The sequence below is a fragment of the Elgaria multicarinata genome, chromosome 3, assembly GCF_023053635.1.
Source record: "Elgaria multicarinata webbii isolate HBS135686 ecotype San Diego chromosome 3, rElgMul1.1.pri, whole genome shotgun sequence".
NCBI classification, from domain to species: Eukaryota; Metazoa; Chordata; class Lepidosauria; order Squamata; family Anguidae; genus Elgaria; species Elgaria multicarinata.
Window position 1 is genome coordinate 118,556,975 of NC_086173.1, and position 20,037 is coordinate 118,577,011.

Sequence of the window (20,037 nt, forward strand, 5' to 3'; positions counted from 1 at the left end):
ATTTTTGAATGCCAGGAAATATTATGAAATGTAGCCTTGCCCTCCGCTCTCCTTCCCCCTTAACACTGGTTGATGCATCCTATGACTCCCAGGGTGACCGCTTGCCTCCTCATATTACGGCCTTCCTCAACCTGGTGCCCTCCAGATGTTTTGGACTACAACTATCAGACCCAACCAGTGAGGGCAATGGTCAAGGATGGTAGTCTAAAACATTGGGGGCAAGTGTAGTCTAAAACATTGGGGGGCATCAGGTTGGGGAAAGCTGCTCTAATGTATCTGTCTCCACCCAAACCAGAAGCACCAAAGAGGTAATCCTATTTTTCACCCAGAGTTTCCCCCTCCTCCCCACTTCTCTATCTGGTCATGCTAACAAAGGTATGTGTAACTCTGGTTGATCTGTCCTCCAGTTCTGCTGAGGGCTGAAATGGATGTTGGGATTAAAAACAGGGAAAAGACAACATTTAAACACCACAATGATGCAACTAGTCCAAAGGGTTATTGAACTACAGGAAAAATTGGGTATTTGAGAAACTGCTGTGAGCACTATCACAACATAGACCTAATCAATGGATCACCGCTTTGGTGTCTACCTGTTGTGTTTATGGCTCTCAGTTTTTGTCTTATTCAGCAAAAACGTTTGCTTCATATCTTTTGGACTCTTTAATAAGAGATCTTTATAACAAGGGATTGTTTAATTCAGCTAATTGCTGGCAGGGCAGTACAGCAAATGCTTCTTTTAAATGTATGTTTTGGCAATGTCTAGTAGCTGCTTCCTTTTAGGAGGAGTTTATTATATGGATAAGCTTTGTACTGGAACAGTCTTTAATATTCACTGATGTACACACTGCTTCATGGAAATTAACAAATGGTCAGCATAAATGGATTCCCTGCATCCTGGTGAGAGCTAAAAGACTGATACTAGGACATCAGAAGAATAAACATTCTCCTCGTATAATGCAATGGATTGAGGACCTTACAATGCTTTCAATATTTGAATGGGTGGCATATACCACCTTCAAATGGTTACTTATTTGGATATTTGACCTGCTTTTGTGGAAGGCTATGTATCATTGCTACAAAGTTGTATGCATTATATATAAATTGCTGTGGATGTATGCAAATCTTTTTTCCCTTTTGCCCATGGGGTCCATGTTGGGGATCCTTGGTCTAAGGGAGTAGTCTGGAAGTGGTGCGTGTTTTTACTATATGTTGCAACTTGTTCCTTCACTTTATTTGTTGTATCTGTGTTTCCTAATAAAACTTTGCTGATAAAACTTTCCTTTGATTCACTCTTAAGTGGCTTGAAATGTGTAGCTAAGAGAAGAAATTGAACTGTTCTTTGGGCTATCCAACTCTTTCTGGTGGTGGCTTTCCTGTTCTAATTTGTCCCATATATTCTGAAGGGGTCTGGGTTTGGAGAAAGCCCTGAAGCGACTTGCTTTGCATACAGAAGGTCCCAGGTTCAATTACTGGCATTTACAGGTAGGGCTGGAAAAAACCCTGCCTGAAACTCTGGGGAGCTGCTGCCAGTCAGTGTCAACAATACTAGGCTAGATGGACCAATATTCTGACTCAGTAGAAGTCAGCTTCTTATGGTCCCAAGTGTCGTTTCCTCAGCCCTGTCACCCCTGGAACGAAAAACCTTTTCCAAGCCTAATTGCAGCATGGGCTAATTGGGGAAGCTCCATGGGCTGGCCGTATCCGGCTTGTGCATCAAAGGTTCCCCACCCTTGGTGCCAATGCCAAAGATTCCCCACCCTAACAAGCTTGCTTGCATCTTGGACTTGTGAGACTCAGAAACCTGCCATTCAGAAGAGTGTAACTGGAAGTTTAGGGCAGAATCCAATGAGACATTTATGCCCCTGCGCCACCTCGCTTCCGTCCCACCAATTTCGTGGTGCAAGCAACTGCTTACACAAGGAAGATTTAGCGCTTCCTAATGGAAGCCCTGAAATAAGCAGAAATGCTCATTTCTGGAAGGAGGCAGGTTGACAGAGCTCACATAAGGGAGCTCTGCTGACCTGCCTCCTTCCAGAAATGAGTATTTCCACTTGCTTTGGGTTGCCTCGGAAGGGCTGGATCACAACTGGGCAAGCGGTGGGGGCTTCTTCAACAGAGGAATTGGTGGGGTGGAAAGGAATCAGTGGGATGGAAAGGAATTGTGGGGGGCAGAAGCCCCCTATTAGATTCTGTCCCCAGTCAGCAAGGCACATCTCTATGTGGGCTGCTGAAGGGGCAGGTGACTCAACCAAAAACCTCAAATTTAAATCCAGAATACTGTTGACATATGAAATGAATTTGCATACTTTATTTTGCCTAATTCTATTTCCTTAAGTAGCCGGCTAGAGGAATAGAAAGACTTTTGGGAAAGCAGAGTTATTGGCTTACAGGCGTACAGCGGTGGGGGACAAAAACACCTTGGATTCCTGCCCAACTGCATCTAGTTTCTGAGGTTCTGTACGCTCTACTCTGCAACCATAAATGCTAGAAACGTACGTACGTACGTGTGTGTGTGTGTGTGTGTGTGTGTATATATATATTCATTCATACTAACCCAAGATTTTTGACAGTGCCAACTTCTCTACTTGTGTAGTTAACCAATGAGAGCTGTGAATGCATACAGTTATGTCCTTTTCCCCTGGTTTAACTCTCTTTTTCTTGCCTTCCCGTTTCCCTCTCATCCCTAGAGAATCTCCTCTTTGGGGTGGTTTCTGTCTAGCGGCCATCCTGCTCTTTTTTTCATCCTGATCTCAGCCTCGTCTCCAATATTATTTACTCCAGCCTTATAACTGTGACTTCAAATATAAACAGTGATAGACTAGAAATACATTAAAGAGAAGAATCGGCAAGTTCTGCCAGAGGAACATCGCTTCCCTTCAGCAGTATTTATCTATAGCTCTATTTGCATGACATTGATCTTCAGCTTCTCATTTGCTTAATCTAGCATCTTCCTCTGTTCTCCCTCCCTCCCTCCCTCTCTCCTTCCTACAGTTTTTTATCGTTGGTATTTTTATTTTTTTTGCTGGATCGGGCTTAGACTGTAACTTCCTTGTGATCAGGAATCTCAGTTTTAACTTGGCTGTAAAATTGTGATTCCAAATTTCTGGGTTAACGGCAGCCCTGTGGCAGGTTGCCAGGCTGTCATAAGGGGGAGAGGGGGAGGTGTCATGGAGGACTCAGAGGGTGAAGTCTGAGGTTTGAAGTGGGAAGCTGGAAAAAGCAAAATGCTGTTGCTGCAGATTAGTTGCTTTTTGTTTAAAACATTTTAACGCTGTGTTTACATTTGAAGATCTATGACCAACATACTTCTCACAAACTTTACTACAGGGTAATGCTTTGGCTTTGGTTGTTTTTATTAAAGGAGAAAGAGTGTTCCCAACTGCCATCTTGCTTGAATGGATCAGAGTCTTAAATCCAAGATGTATCTTAAGAATATACTGATCGACATTAAAGACATTGAATCGTACATTTATTATCATAAGGGACATGTGCACCGCTTCAGGTGTTATTCCTAGCCGACAATGTAGACTATTACAGTATTGAAATCAATAAGAAATAAAGCATGCCGAATGCATGGGTACATTAGAATAAATGTGTTATATTAAATTTTAGTTTGACACCTGATGACGTTGTCAAGGAGCATCTGGTTGCCAGAGGCAAACCTGGAGGGCTCATTAAAATCCCAGTAGCTGTTGGGACTGACCACTTGGAGGTAGAATATCTAAACTTTGATGAAGGCAACAGTAGCAAATTTTAGCCTTTCTGGTGAACATTGTGGTCTGAGCTACGTTTTTGGATGGAATTCTATAACAGCCACGTTTAATGACAAAAGGCTGAACTGTGATTTGTTTGAAAAGGACTTCAAACTCCTACGCTCATAAAGAGGGATTGGGGGCCTGCTGCTAAATGTTTGACTGGTTATTTCAAACCCAGTGCCAGCTCTAATTTCGGAGGGCCCTTGGGCAAGACATCCCTCAGTGAGTCCACCTTCTCACCCCCATTGTCACCCACTGCTTTTGCAGCCTCTTCTGCTTTTTTCATCATTGCTACTTCTTGTTTGCATGACCAGCAGAGAGCCAGTGACTCGGAAAGTAGTGGCATCTGCTGCTCCTCCTTCCACCACCACCATTGTCTGGGCCAGAGTGAACAAGCAGGTTGCACTGGTGAAGAGGAGGAGCAACTCAGTAGGCCTCTGCTGCGGTGTGGGACCTTAACTACCCATGATGCCGGCAAAAGAGTGAGCTCTCCTTTGCTGGAAGTCCTCAAGCAGTGGCTGGACAGCCATCTGTTGGAGATGCTCTAATTTTGGCTTTTTGGCTTTAAGAAAGGGGTTTATTAATTTATTTTTTATTTATTTAAGGATTTTTATGCCGCCATTCAGCCAAAAAAGGCTCTCATGGCGGCTTACAAAGGTATTTCTTGACAGTCCCTGCCCACAGGCTTACAATCTAAAAGACATGACACAAAAGGAAAGGGGATTGGGAGGAAGGAGGAGGAGGGGGGGAAAGGAAAGCAAATTCAGGCACTACAATCTTAGTTGGAAAGTTCAGCAGTTACAGTTGGTAGCAGGAGGGAGGGGGCTCTCAGCTGGAGCTGGACCCAGGCACGGTGGAGAGGTGCCTGGCTGCTGCTTCCTCCCTCACTGGTGGCCTCTCCAGAGACAGTTGGTAGCAGGAGGGAGGGGGCTAGAAGGCCTAGGGAACCCTCTTCCAACTCTATGACTTGGTTCACACATAACTCTAATCCATGTTTTACTTAATGAACAGTTTGTTGTTCTACCCAGGGTTTGTCTGACAGGCATTCAAACAAACTGTGAATTTCCCCTCTCAGTCCCTGGGTTGTTTCCCTCCTCTTCTGTTGACTTTATCCCAAATATCTTTGATTTCTGTGGTAATGGCATGTAGAGTGGTTGGGTTTTTTTTTACCACTGTTGCCTGCTGCCACTATAGCCTGGTGAGACAATGCATGAAGAACCCAAAGTTCTGGATTCACACAAAATGTTTTTTTTTTTAATTTTAATAATCTTTTCGTTTGCAGCACAAACCCATGATTTAAACTACCCCAAACCATGGGTTCTCTTTCTGGGTTGTTCATGGTTAATAAACCATGGTTTGTTAGCTAGTTGGGTTTGCACATCACAATAACCTAGAATTCTGCAACCATGGGTTAAATAAGACAGGGGGTAATGCCATGTGCCAACCAGATTTATGATTCATACAGTTAACATGCAGTTTAGTAGTTGGTAATCCTAATAGAGGTGTAGACATTTTCAAGGTGGAGAGCTTTGTGATAGCAGCAATAATGCAGGATTATTATGAAGGCTAATAGAGTTTCTTTGTCTTCCTTCAGCTGCTCAAGTTCTAGCTTTCTGAATATTCCAATGGGGAAGAGGTTCTCAAATTGCCTGTGTGTGTATATATGTGGAAGATCGGTCTCCTGAGCAATCCTTGTAGCTGTGAGGTACCTGTGGCTCATTACACTGATATTAATAATAGAAGTCTTATTATTTAGACAGTGGATTGAATTGTTAAGCTTTCCTTGGTGCTTGGCAATCTGCACCCTGCTGCTTGTAGGGATAAGATTAGCTACTTAGCTCAATCAAAGTGATACAAACCGACTTGATGGAAACGAGTCAGGCAGATTAGACCGAATGGGATAGGCTCCCTGCCACAAAACTCCATTACAAAAGAGCAGCCCCTGGGTGAGGAACCCCTGTCTCTGGATTCCCGCGGTTTGGCTTTTTTGCAGAAGAGGGACGGCTTGGTTTTCTCTGAAGAGAAGCAGAAAAGTTGCAAGGCTCAGTCAAGCAGAGCTGCATTCAAACTGGAAAAAGAATAAACACAAAGTAAAAAAAGAAGAAAAAAGGATAATCCTGGAGCTCTGTGTCAGGGGCCCAGGATGTTGAACCAGGAAACTCAGGGGATGGGACCTAGACTTAATAAGCTTCTATCACAGGCTGTGTGTACTCAGGCCTGAGAGCCTCTTCAGGCATAGAATAGGAGTGAGCAACGCTAGCCACTGTTGGTAGGCAGAATGGAGCCTTTGGATTGACGAGGCTTGGTTTTGTGAACCGCCCAGAGAGCTCCGGCTATTGGGTGGTATAGAAATGTAATAAATAAATAAATAAATACTAAGAGACAAGCTTTTTTCTTTTTCTTTGCCTGGCTAACAGGCCAGTGTGCTCTACTTACCTGGTCATGGCCCTCAGGGACCAGATATATGGGAATACGGACATATCTATAGTTTGGCCTGACCCTAACATTAAGGCAGAGTGCTGCCTTCTGAAAATATGGGAGTACTAATGCTTCTAGATCAGTGGCACGTTTTCCTTTTCAGATTTGTTACCCAAATCTTTTATTACAGGGATCCACCAATATAGCCTCCCCCCTTTTTTTCTGGAACAGGATTCACCTGTGGGCCCTCCAGAAATCCGCTTCTGACCACTTCATGGCTTTTCATTGCACAGCTGCTTCGCGTTATTTGGGCACCAATGGCAGCGTCACAAAGTTTCCCTATCTCTCAGGTGGATCTTTACACTGTATTTGGAAAGCATGGGCATTGTGAGAGTTTGGTGCAAATAGCTTACCATGTGTCTAAATCCCTCCCCAGTCCCCTATCCTGATATATAGCGTCCCTTTGCCTTGGCTCCCTGTTGCTTTATCAGTGAGTAAATCAGTATTGCAGCTTTGCAATCAGGGTCTGGGGGCGGGGGTGAATTCAGGCCCTTTGTCTAATAGCTTTGGGAGATGGTGTTTCTGGTGGGAATAGGGTTATGAATTCTGTTTGTGCAGCAAACAGCAAGGGCAGCTTCAACCTGGCACCTGCTCAGCTGGAGAGAGTTGCGTGGGCTGGTTAGAATTGCACTTACTATCTGGAACACAAGCCAAGACCTTGCTTGAATTACAACCCTGCACGCCAGAGAGGAGTTAACTGGAATGCTGCACTCAGGATGCTGTTAAAAGGCTGCAATTTGGTTTTTCCTCTGCTGCTTGCTGGTCACTAGCGTGCTCATGAGCGTCCTGCTCCAGTAAAGGCAAATGTGTGGTGTCACATGTCCATGGTTGGAGGGAGAAAGATGGCTGCCTGTTCAATGTATGTGTACTATACACGGGACTGATTTTTTCTTTTTGCCCATTCTGAGATCTTCCCAAGTTCTCTCTTGGGGCTTTGCCAATTGTACTTCCTGCCTTGCTGATGTTGGATCAAGTTCATCTTGTGCTGGTTGCCGTGAAGAATCCATTGGCATCAGTGGAACCAAGGTCATGTTGCCCTTTCCCCATCTGTGTCTTGGAGCCTCCTCCTCACAGAACTGCGGTGGGGGGCTGCAGTCCAGCATAATGGACCACTCTTGTTTTGTGTTCTAGGACTCCTGCAATGAATGGGAGCATCTATATAATTTTTTTGCCCTGTAGCGGGAAGGTGCTGCTCTCAGAGTGTCTGTTTGGAGAGTGTATTGTAGTTGGGTGGAAAGAGGTTAGATACTGAATAAGGCCCTTGCTCGAGAATCTGCTCCTAGACTTCATGCAGAGGTGCTTCTTGTAGAGACCGTCTGATTATGTTGTGCCACTGTTCTTGTCTCTTCCAGATAAAATAGTAGTGCTGGGTCCCCAATGTGGTGCTGGTGGACATCAATGTGCCCATGGACACCTTCCATAGCACCCTCCAAATTCCCCGCCTTTGTTTTAGTTTTAAGATTTTTTAAAATTATCCTTCAGAAACAAAAAAAGCCTTCTTAGAAAATAAAAATGGTGGGCAGCTGGAGCCTAGAGTTTCATTTTGAAGTGTACTCAGCTGCCCAGAAAGAAGAAAATGGTAAGGTGAAGATGTTGGGGGGCATCCTCAAGTGCTAGGTGGTGGGGGAAGCCTCTTGTGGGGCTAGAGGTGATGGGGGGATCTTGCCGGCTGTGTCTGTGTGTTTGTGTGTGAATGTCTACGTTTTTTAGCTGGCTTGTCTGCTTGTGATGTGTATTTTGCCAGGCTACATGTGTGTTTCTCTGAGTATCACCAGCTTGCCTTGTGTAACATGAGTGCTGGAGCAGAAAAATGTGGGTACAGAAGAATGGTTTTGCATTTTTGAGCTCAGATCACAGACCTCTGCCTTGTACTTAGGTTTTTAGGTACATTACTTTTCCTTTGTCCTCACTAGTTTGCCTTTAGGAGATCAGTGTTTTGTGACTCACTACCCTCTCCAAGGCACCCGTTCTGTTAATGGACAAGCTCCCCTTACCCCGATAGCAGACATTTTGTAAGTGCACTGACTGGCCCCAAAACGTTTCTGTCACCATGGATTGGTCAGCAGCACCCTTGCTTATTTTCTAACAAAAATGCACAGTGATTTTCTTGGGAGACTGTCTTTTTTATGTTGCCTGGGGACGGTAGCCTTTTGTATGTCAGGTCAGGCTAATATTTTAGCAGCTGTTGCCAGCCTGTTCTAAACACAGCCTTACGCATCCTTCAGTCAGGATGCCAGGCACACTGTTGGGTGGCTGTGTTCGATTGAGATGTTGTCACATAATCCTAGCCGAGTCGAGGAGTTGCCTGGGGTTATTTCTTCTGCCAGTGCTGCTCCCTGTTGGGAATCTTAGACACTTGATGCTTGCCAGAGGATTTCCCTATGTAGCTGGGTCTGAGCCAAGAAACGAAATGAGGGTGCTGGTCCCCTTGCCATTCCATTAGAACTTCAAATCTGATGAAACTGTATATGAAACAAAATACTTTCACTTCTCCTCATTGCCTGTCCGTATAAATAGTACTCCAAATGTGCAAAGTGTTTATAGATTTAGCCACCATGATTTTGATTACTACTTCTCCTTACTACTCTGGCAGTAGTCTTCCAAGCACAGCGTGAAACAGAGGTGGGAAACATTTTTTGTGCCTAGAGCTTCATTCACCAGGGAGGAAATGTGTCAGGGTACACATGTCAGCAGTGGAAAGCAGTGACTCAATGGCAGAGCACCTGCAGTGCATTCAGAAGATCACAGTTTCGATCTCTGGCATCTCCAGGTATGGCTGGAAAAAAACCCTGTTTGAAACCCTGGAGAGCCACTACCAGTCTTATTGGGCTAGATAGCGCAATGGTCTGGCTCAGCATAAGGCAGCTCCCTATGTTCCTAATGGCTGGGAACAGAACCACATTGGGTAGGGCAAGAGCCCCTCATCCAACACACATACTCAGTGACCCAGTTCACACAAACACTGCAGCCCACCCTGGCTTATTTAAGCCACAGTGAGTTGTGGTGTGTGCCAAGTGGCTTTTGAATATTCAAGCCACAACTGCAGATTGTAGTGTCATGTGAACCCGGCGGGGATAGGTTGTTGGCCTGATTAATGTGTTCTGGGTGGTTTGTTAACCATGTCAACAACCCACCCTCACCAGGTTTGCATGATATGACAAGCTACAGTTGCAACCTTGAATAAACAAAATGGCCGCTTGCTTGCATTGCTAAGTCTCACGGGTTAATTAACCCAGGGTGGCTTAGCCTGATGTGCAAACCAGCCCTCTCTGAAGATCATCACCATCCTGCTCTCTTTTTCACACACCCACATTCAAGCGCCATTCACACACATCAATTCCCCCATCCATTTATTCATCCATTCTCAAATATAGGGCTTTCCTTTTTAACTTGCTATTTCTTCTTTCTGAATCTTTGCAGGATTAACATTGAATCTCTACACACCCAATTTTTCCTTTCCTGTCTTTTGGTATGTTCTGCTATATAAACTTTACAAGGTGGGTGGAGCCTAGTGGCTCCACATTATTCCCCCCCAGCATAGTTCCTCCGAAGCCCCTTTATCACTTCAAAGGTGATAAATGGCATCTTGAATTGAGCTTTGTGGAAAATGGGGAGCCAATGCAGTGGATATCATATTGGTATTGAACAGACACAAAACTAGGTTTCCATCCACAATCTAGGTGCTGCCTTTTGCACCAATTAAAGTTTCTGGATACGTTTCAAGGGCAACCCCACAAAGAGGTAGGGTGTCAAAAGAAGTTGGCAAAGATGAAGGCCTGTGTATGTGATGGCCATTGCTCGACCCACTTGCAGAAGCTGAAGTTCTGCATGTCACCATTAATTGCCTCCAGGTGGGATGAGCAGTGTTGTGCAGAATTGCAGCATGTGCAGTCTTATCAGAGACATATCAGTCTGTTGGCAGTGAATGGAGTGGCTATGTGGGGAGGAAGAAAATACGACACTGGAAGCAGGGTGGTTATAGGTATCAGCCCCCAGCAGTGCTAAAATGTATTCTGATTGAATTCCTTGAAGATATTGCTGCTTTGGGAACCTTGCAGGTCCCCTCCTCTTCTGCAATATAACAGCAGAGAGAGCCAGAGCGGCACAGTGACTGAAACATTGGGTTTGGAAAAACCAGGTTCAATTGCTGCTTGGCTATGGAGGCTTTTGGAAAGCTTTGGGACAGTCACAGTCTCTTAGTCTGACCTACCTCACAAGTGAGGCTAAATCAGTCTTATCCCAACCTGGTGCCCTCCAGATGTGTTGGACTGCAACGCCCATAATTGCTAGCCAGCAGGGTCAATGGAAATTGCAGTCCAACACATCTGGAGAGCAACGTGTCGGGGAAGGCTGGGTTAAATGCTAGCCTGAGCTCTTTTTAGGAAGGGTGGGTTGCAATGTAATAAATAAAATTAAAGAAGTATGGTGGGCAGCACTGAATGTGGGGCATCTGCTTTGTTCTCTGTAGCTCCCTGGAATTTGGACCTAATGTTCTTGCAGTGTAGTTTGACAGTTCCTGGTACACTGTCAGGGAGCGAGCAAGGAAGGAAGGAAGGAAGGAGCTTTGCTATTAGAGCTGTTGCAGCAGGCATCTGTCATTGCAGGCAGGTGAGGGATGTGCCTCTCTTCTGGCTGTTTTGGGGTGACGAATGATTCTGATCATCCCTGTCATGGATCTATATAAATCTTTGGCTGCTGGTAAATGAGCTCCACCTCTTGTAGAGGCAATCCTTCCCTGTAGCAATTTGGGTAAATAAAAGAGCAGGAGTGATGTGGAATGGAAAGTGGCAAATAGATTTCAACAGGAAATCTCTTTGCAGGGCTGAGGCAAAAACTACGGCTTTATCACTGAATCCTTGTTGCGTAGCCTCATCTAACCAACTTTTAGCTTGGAGGCTGTGTCTCTGGAAGAGATGCCCTGCTTGCAATTGTTGTTCTCTCTGTGTGTGTGTGTTGTGTTGATTTTAACTTTTTGAGGGTGGGATAATGGTGGGAGAGGAAATGGCTGTTGGTGAGTACTCCTAGACTAGTCTTCTGCAACCCGGGGCCCTTGACATGTGCTGGTCTACAATTCCCATCATTCACAACAGCATGGCAACCCTGCTGGCTTGGGTGATGGGAGCTGTAGTCCAAAGCATTTGGAGTGCCCCTGGTTGGGAAAGGCTGTTCTAAACTTAGGGCTGTTTTTGTAGAATGAGCCCCAGCATATCAAATGGCTGTTAATTTGATGACATAGTTTTGAGTGTGGTGAGCAATGGTGTAGCAGAGGGAGGAACATGGGGGGCACAGCTCTGGGACACTTTTCAGAGCAGGAGTGGTGATGTCATCTGCTGCTGGACCATCATTGGTGGACCCTCTTTGCTCTGGCAAGATAATGAGACTAAATTGTTTGTGACAGTTTAGCATAGAGGAAGTCAGAGAATGAAGAAAATAATCAAACAGCACCTGGATACATCTTTCCTTTTCTATGATGGGGTTCCTATTTCACCCTTGCTCTTCTTGGCGAGACTGTTTGCTTGTCTGATTAAAAGCCAAAGATGGCATTTCAGTTGGCTGAATTTTGTGTGTTAAAGGTCATTGTCTTTTGCAAGTTGAATTTATGCTGTCAGAAGTAAGCGCCACTGAGTAACTGAGCTTACTCTTGAGTAACTATGGATAGGATTGCAATTGGTGCTGTGCCGAAACTCTACTTACCCTTTCGCACCCTCTTCATTTCCCTGCAAAAGAGGGAGATGTTTTTCTGCCTCTTTCGTTGGGAAGGTGAGAATTTCAGAGAAATTTCTCAGGATTTAGGGCTGTAGGGAGATGGCTGAGAGGTTTGTGTGCTGTTTCTTTAATGTTTTCCCCGCTCTTTTGCCCATGTAATAGGGGTGGGCAAACTCACCCACGCCCGACTTGGTGGACGCTCGCCCCGTTGCCCCCACTGTCTGCCCTCGCTTGTCAGGGTGCGTGAGCTTCTTTTGAGGCCCGGCAAGTGCTTGGCAGACATGCGCCAGCACTGCCAAAATGGAGCCCCTCCCCTGCTGTGTCAGTGGTGGCTGCCATTGAGGCAGTGGAGGAAAGTGAGCAGTTTCAGCAGTGAGGGCGGGCGGTTGCCAAATGCTTGTAGGGGCCTTGCGAGCACTTGAGCACAGGTCTTTGCTTGTGCCAAATGTGCCCAACTGGGTCCAGGGAGGGTGGACTCTTGAGAAGTCTGTCAGACTCCTGGACTCAGTCAGGTGATCACAGCATCTGCACCTTCTAGCCTAAGGCTGCTTGAGCTTCTTGGAGTGTCCACCAGAGGACTTAGCCAGGACTTCCTCCCTTGGGGCTTTCCAGTGCAGCCACCTGCTGAGTGCCTGAAACTTGAGCGAGGTTGTTGTTGTTGTTGTTGTTGTTGTAGGGACTTTTAATAACAAAACAAATCCAAAAATGCCTCTCCAAGCTATCAGGCGGCAGCACAGGGAAGCCCCAAGGGAGGAAGTCCTGGCTAACTTCTCCTGGGGGCTTTCCAAGAAGCTCAAGCAGCCGGAATAGGTGGAAATGGTAAAACAAAAAGCACGTACCACTCCTTCGTCCACCTCCTTATGGTAAAGTAAGCACTGAAGCCCTGCACCCAGAGAAATCTCTCTGGAATTCTAATAAATTCTAATAAATTCTGGCAATTTCTTTTCACCCACCCACCCAACGAATGATCAAAAATAAATCGATTGAAAATTTTGGCACAATGCTAATTGCAGTTATCCCCCATAAACTTAACGTTGGGATTTTATTAGTGGTTTGTTTGTTTCTGATGTGTGGGTTTTATGGTGGGTTTTGTTAACCAGTGCAGTAGCTCCCTTGAGTATAAATAACAGAAAAGTAGGATTATCTATGTATTTATTGGGGGATGACTATGAAGGTTGTCACAGTGAGTTCCTGCACTTCAATATTTACCGCTACACCACTGATGTCTGGTTGTAGTTAGGAGCAAAAAGAGGTTGCGTAGGGGATAACTCTGTCCTTCATGACTACAAATCCAAAAAGGCCCTTCTGTGCTTCCTTCCAGAAGTACCTATCTCACAGTTCTCTGTGTTCGCTCTCACAGTATCTGGATATTGTTGGAGGGAGTGGTAAAAGTACATTTTTTTGGTATTTATACATTTATATCCGCTGCATCCACTACTCCATAAAAGAACAAGAAATAACTCCTCTAAAAAAACCCACACTTCCAGGGATCCTGGATATTGCATAGATGGCCACACCCACATATCAGACATATCTGTAAACTTCCTTATCATTGGGATGCTAAAAAAGTGATGGCAAGGGAAAGGGCCTTCTCAGTGGTGGCCCCCCAATTATGGAATGATCTCACCGACGAGGCTCGCCTGGTGCCAACATTGTTATCTTTTCATCGCCAGGTCAAGACTTTTCTCTTCTCACAGGCATTTAACAGCATTTAACAGCATATGCAGAGTTTTTAACTGACCCAAGAACAGTTGTTTTAAATGGATATTGCTGCTTTTTATTATTTATTTATTATTTATTTATTTATTACATTTTTATACCGCCCAATAGCCGAAGCTCTCTGGGCGGTTCACAAAAATTAAAACCACAGTAAAACACCCAACAGTTTAAAACACAATTACGAAATACAGTATAAAAAGCGCAACCAGGATAAAACCACACAGCAAAGTTGATATAGGATTAAAATACAGAGTTAAAACAGTAAAATTTAAATTTAAGTTAAAATTAAGTGTTAAAATACTGAGTGAATAAAAAGGTCTTCAGCTGGCGACGAAAGCAGTACAGTGTAGACGCCAAGCGGACCTCTCTGGGGAGCTCGTTCCACAACCGGGGTGCCACAGCGGAGAAAGCCCTCCTCCTAGTAGCCACCTGCCTCACTTCCTTTGGCAGGGGCTCACGGAGAAGGCCCCCTGTAGATGATCTTAAGGTCCGGGTAGGTACATATGGGAGGAGGCGTTCCTTCAGATAACCTGGCCCCAAACCGTTTAGGGCTTTAAATGTCAATACCAGCACTTTGAATTGGGCCCGGACCTGGACTGGCAGCCAATGAAGTTGTAAAAGGACTGGCGTAATGTGATCTCGCCGGCCAGTCCCTGTTAATAACCTTGCTGCCCTGTTTTGCACCAGTTGAAGTTTCCGGACCGTTTTCAAAGGCAGCCCCACGTATAACGCATTGCAGTAATCCAAACGAGAGGTTATCAGAGCATGGATAACTGTAGCTAAGCTATCTCTGTCCAGATAAGGGCGCAGCTGGTATATCAGCCTGAGCTGATAAAAGGTGCTCTTTGCCACTGAGTTCACCTGTGCCTCAAGTGACAGTTCTGGATCGAAGAGCACCCCCAAACTACGGACCCGATCCTTTAGGGGGAGTGCAACCCCGTCCAGGACAGGGCAAACATCACCTCGCCGGACAGAAGAACCACCCGCTAACAGTACCTCCGTCTTGTCTGGATTGAGTTTCAGTTTATTAGCCCTCATCCAGTCCATTACCGTGCCCAGGCACTGGTTCAGAACAGCCACTGCCTCACCTGGGTTTGATGAAAAGGACAGGTAGAGCTGGGTATCATCCGCATATTGATGACACCTCAGTCCACATCTCCGGATAACCTCCCCCAGCGGCTTCATGTATATGTTAAACAGCATAGGGGATAAGATAGAGCCCTGTGGAACCCCATGGCTTAGGTGCCACGGCACAGAGCAATAATCCCCCAGCACCACCTTCTGGAATCGGCCATCCAAGTAGGAGCGGAACCACTGCAACGCAGTACCTCCAACTCCCAGCTCAGACAACCTATCCAGAGGGATACCATGGTTGATGGTATCGAAGGCCGCTGAGAGGTCCAGGAGAACCAACAGGGTCGCACTCCCCCTGTCTCTCTCCCGACAGAGGTCATCCCACAGGGCGACCAAGGCAGTTTCTGTTCCAAAACCAGGCCTGAAGCCCGATTGAAATGGATCTAGATAATCCGTTTCATGCAAGAGTGCCTGGAGTTGTCCTGCAACCACCCGCTCAAGCACCTTGCCCAGGAAAGGGATATTAGCCACCGGCCTGTAGTTGTTAACATCTTCCGGGTCCAGATTAGGCTTCTTCAGGAGTGGTCTAATTACCGCCTCTTTTAAAGAGGCCGGCACCACTCCCTCTCTCAAGGAGGCATTTACAACCTCCTGGACCCAGCCGGTGAGTTTTTATACTTTTGATGGTTTTAAATTTTGTATATCTGTTTTTAATGCTCATTGTTTTTAACTTTTGTAAACCGCCCAGAGAGTTTCGGCTATGGGGCGGTGTATAAATGAAATAAATAAATAAATAAATAATGCAGGGGATGCTGGAGAGTTTTTGTGGGTCCATAGATATTTTTTTTGTCCCTGTTTTACAGATTGGTGGGGGTGGGGGAGAAAACACAGATGGGAAGTGAATCATTCAGCTTCATATGGTAAATAGAACTGGAAATCAAGTCCCATAATTCTAACTTTCTCTCCTTAAACAGCCACCCTCCCTCTCTGTAAATTGTCACCATTTATTTCTCTCTTCATTTGTGATGGTCTTTCTCTGTGTTTTCTCTTTCCTGTCTTTATAAAAAGTAAAATCTCATTAATGACCAACCACTCAGCACATTAAAGTCCAATTAGGTAAATGGTGAAATGCAATGAATGCTTTCACTATTGTGTGTGAGCTTGCTGGCAATGGGGGTGGAGAGACCCTGAAGTGTTTTTTTTCTTTTTCTTTTCTTCTTTTTTTTCAGGTGCCTCTTTATGGGAATATGGCTCTTGGGCTTTTTTCCCAGGGCAGCCAGAATGGAATGCGTTCCTGGGATGGAGCAAAATGTGAAGATATTAGCTGAGTGTTTTCCTCTATGTTGGGGGGATTTTTTTTTACTAGTGAAAAGGTTGATTATAATTTTGAGAAGCTCACTTCTCTTGATAGCCAGAGCAAAGCAAGTGAGCTCAGGTTCCTTACCTAGACTTTGTTTGCTTAGTCTGGGAATAGCAGGTCATTCGTCCTTAGTACCCTATTGGATACCTAGCTAACACCATTCTCATTTATATTTCCAAGAGGGAAGGTAGCTTATTGCTATTTGATAGGCTGGTGTTTGTGGATCCAGCTTACTGGGGATGAGACAGATTTTTTCAATACCTTGTATTTGCAAAGATCAGGTGGACTTCAGATTTTGCCAACCTGCCATGATTTAGATCTGAACAGCATAGTAGCAGAGATCTTGATTTTTGTGCTAAAACCTCCAGGTTCAGTGACCAGAAATTGTGGGATATGAATATATTCTCAGAAAGACTTGTACAAATGGCGGTGCATAAATCCAGACTCTAGATTGCAAATGGCAAGTACCAGTGGTTTAGTGGAGCCAAGGTTCCTAGGGATGCAATACCAGCATTTTTTCATTAGCAGGGTCACTGACATCATCTACCATGCACCCCTACTCTCAGAATGTGGTGTAGTGGCTAGAGTGTCGGACTGGGAGTTGGGAGATCTGGGTTCTAGTCCCTACTCAGCCATGGAAACCCACTGTGTGACTTTGGGCCAGTCACAGACGCTCAGCCCAACCCACCTCACAGGGTTGTTGTTGTGAGGATAAAGTGGAGAGGACGAGGAGGAGGATTATATACGCTGCCTTGGGTTCCTTGCAGGAAAAAAGGCGGGATATAAATGCAATAATAAATAATAAAAATAAATAAATTCCCTGTTCCCTCTTGAGGTTAGCTCAGCTCACACAGTAGTTGGCAGGGGGTGGGGTGGGGTGAATTTTCCCAGGCAACAATATTGAATTGTGCTGTTGTGATGCAGTATTTGGGGGTGCATTGGTGGTGAATAGGTAATGAAGACTCCCCTGCTTTACAAAAGACCTGCTCCTGGAGCAGATGAGCATTTGTAGAACTGGTTGGTTGATGTGGATCAACACAGATTGTTTGAGCTCTCTGTGGGGCATGGCTATAACAACTGTCATGAAAGTTGACCACTACACCCTGGCACGTCCCCCTCCCACTGGGTCAGTCATCCCTTTCTACTCCAGTGAGTTCTCTCCAGGAAACTTGCAGGGGATGGGAAACGTGGTGCTGTGAGCCACAAGTCACTCTCTCCCCTGTGTTGCCTGATGGCACATGGCTCTGGGGAAGGACAGAAGTCGTGTGTGTTCTTGCTGCTTCCCCCTTTCTCAATACCTGGGATGAAGTGACTCTGCTATGCTTTGATTTTTGTCCTTTCCAAGGGCTTACGTTGGGAAAATAGGCTTTGGGGCCTGCTATCTGTGCTGGACTAGATGGACCAAAGTCTCATGTTTTATGAGCTAGCCCAGGTTTTGAAACCTTAATGGCATGGCTTGCCCAGAGAGCTCCAGCTGTGGGGTAGTATTGAAATTAAATCAGCAACAACGACATATAGTGTAGCCAAGATCTTCTGCTCCAATGTTTATGCAGGTATGCCCGTGGGTGTATTTGTCACTTCTGGCCAAACTGAAAGGAAAGTGAAGCTCGCTCTCTACCTTTGTGCAGGTAAAGAAAAAGTATTCTGGGCTTTGAGTGCTCAGAGAAGTGATGTGTGTGCAAGGTGGTGATACTCTTTATTCTGCCCACTGCCTAAAGGCTGGCTCTGTGGTGTGAGAGAAATCTAGGATGAGCCTCAAGGCCATCTAGAGCTAGATGAATGAGGAAGGGCAGAACTCCCATCTGCCTGGGGGAAGGGAAAGCATAAAAAGCAGCCTTCTGTAGCTTATCAGGCATGGTTGGGTAGACAGGACATTGGCAATCTCCTGGCAGTGCTAAAGACTGGTCAAACCTTATGTTGGGGATGTAACTGAGGTATGAGCCAACAAATATTGGTAAGAAGATATGAAATGTATTTTAATAAATACATAATAGAATCTTTTGCACTTGGGATGTGTAGGAAGTGCTTTTCTAAAAGATTTCCGTCTGGGTTAGAAAACAACAAAGAATCTTGTGACTCCTTAAAGACAAACATATTTATTATGACATAAGCTTTTGCGGACTACAGGCCATTTCATTAGATGCAGGAAGTGTTTCCTGAGTTAGCAGTATCTGTATATGAGTTTCCAGAATATGTGTGTGTGTGGGGGGGAGGGATTGTGAACAGTAAGATCAGAGGAATTTGAAATGCAGAAAGTACAGATACTAGTAATGAGCTTAACAGTGGCCATTCACAAAACTGTTGTTTGGTTGATGACACAGATGTCCTTGCACTGGTAAGCTAATTAATACATGTAGTGTGATTTTTTTAAAAAAAATCCAAGCCATAGAAGATAGAGTTGAACTTCTTGATGAACTAGTAGTTCAGCTGTTTTGTGTTGGAATGTGTCATAAATCAGACAAAAGAAATGGAAGTATTCAGAAACCAATGGTTCACCTCAGCATCCCGGGACACTCTGTGACTGACCTTAAGGTGGCCATAATTGAACAAAGGAACTTCAAAGGTTCCAGTATGAAATAGCTGGACTACAATTCATGAAGGGGTTCAACACTATCTCCTATTACTTGTACAAGGATAAAGTTTTGTTTTATTTTTTAAAAAGTATCACTACATGTGCAAGGATGTCGTGGTATCACCCAACAATTGTTTTGAAACAGTGTATGAAATGGTCAAATGAGATTAGGTGAGTGTCTGAGAAAGCCACACATGGTTAAGGATCTTCCTGTGTAAGTTGTGGAAAAATAGGGAGCTCATTCATCGTTGAGGTTTGCCAGGGGTTGGGGTGGAATGGGACATAATCAATGCAGACATATTTGTTCATACTGCACTGAGTATGAGGGTTTAGGTTAGCAAACACATACGATCAATCTTTTTTTTTTTTTAGCTTTATATAAATCCGATGTCATTATTACTATTGGGGTCTTCTTTTTTATACATATATTGATCATACCGAATACTTTCCTAATTGGTTCAGCAATCTATTTTTTAAAAAACCATATTGATCTGGCCCTATACTTTCATTAATGACTTCTTTCAACCGTTTGGCCCATATTTTAGTGAAAATCTTATAATCTACATTTAGTAAGGATATTGGTCTATATGAATCTGGGTTGCATTTATCTTTACTGGGCTTAGGAATAAGTGTTATTATAATTTGTGTCCACGTTTTTGGAAGGGGGGGGCTTCTTGTATTTCTTGGTATCAGATTAAGTTTCTCCTCTACTCTGACACATTTCTTTTGTTCGGTCTTGGTATTTTATTGTTAATTGCTTTTAGCTTTCTTAAATTGTTTTCAATTTTTGTATGTTTTAATCCTTGTTGTAATACGCCCTGAGTCTTTTTCTGAGAAAAGCATCTAAGGATGCAATCCTGTGTATGTTTAGACAGGAAAATATCCGACTCCTCCTAGCATTCCCCAGCCAGCTACCTAAAATGTTAAACAGCAACAGCGACAACAACAACAAAAAGCCTGGGACGGGTCAGGAAGGATGCTGGCTATTTCTTAAAACTCTCTGTAAACTACAGAGAGTAGTCCAATGCTCCACACTCTCACACAACACCTGCAATTGATATTCTAGATGAATTAGTCTCCACTGAATACAGTGGGAATTATTTCCAAGTAACCATGCATAGGATCGCATGGCCTACAGCATAAGGCCATTGCACTTTTTAATATTTTTTTAGATGCAATCAGATTTTTGTTAAGAGCAGATAGGACTTTATAGATTTTACTCAGGTAGTATCTTGCTCAAATGTGTGTGGAAGTATTTCAGTATTCTTTCATAAAGAAATCGATTTGGTTGCCCTTCTCCATTTCAAAACCATGAAATTGGGGAAAAACAAATGCACAGAGTTAACAGAGAAAGGTTTGTTGTTGGTTTTTTT

The 20,037-nt window shown here is 44.5% G+C and overlaps 1 protein-coding gene across 2 annotated transcripts in view; it reads left to right on the forward strand.

Annotated features, from left to right (window-relative positions):
* Positions 1 to 20,037, forward strand: part of PLXNA1 (plexin A1) — a 340,506-nt gene that overhangs the window by 34,663 nt on the left and 285,806 nt on the right. The gene's annotated exons all lie outside the window — the stretch shown is intronic.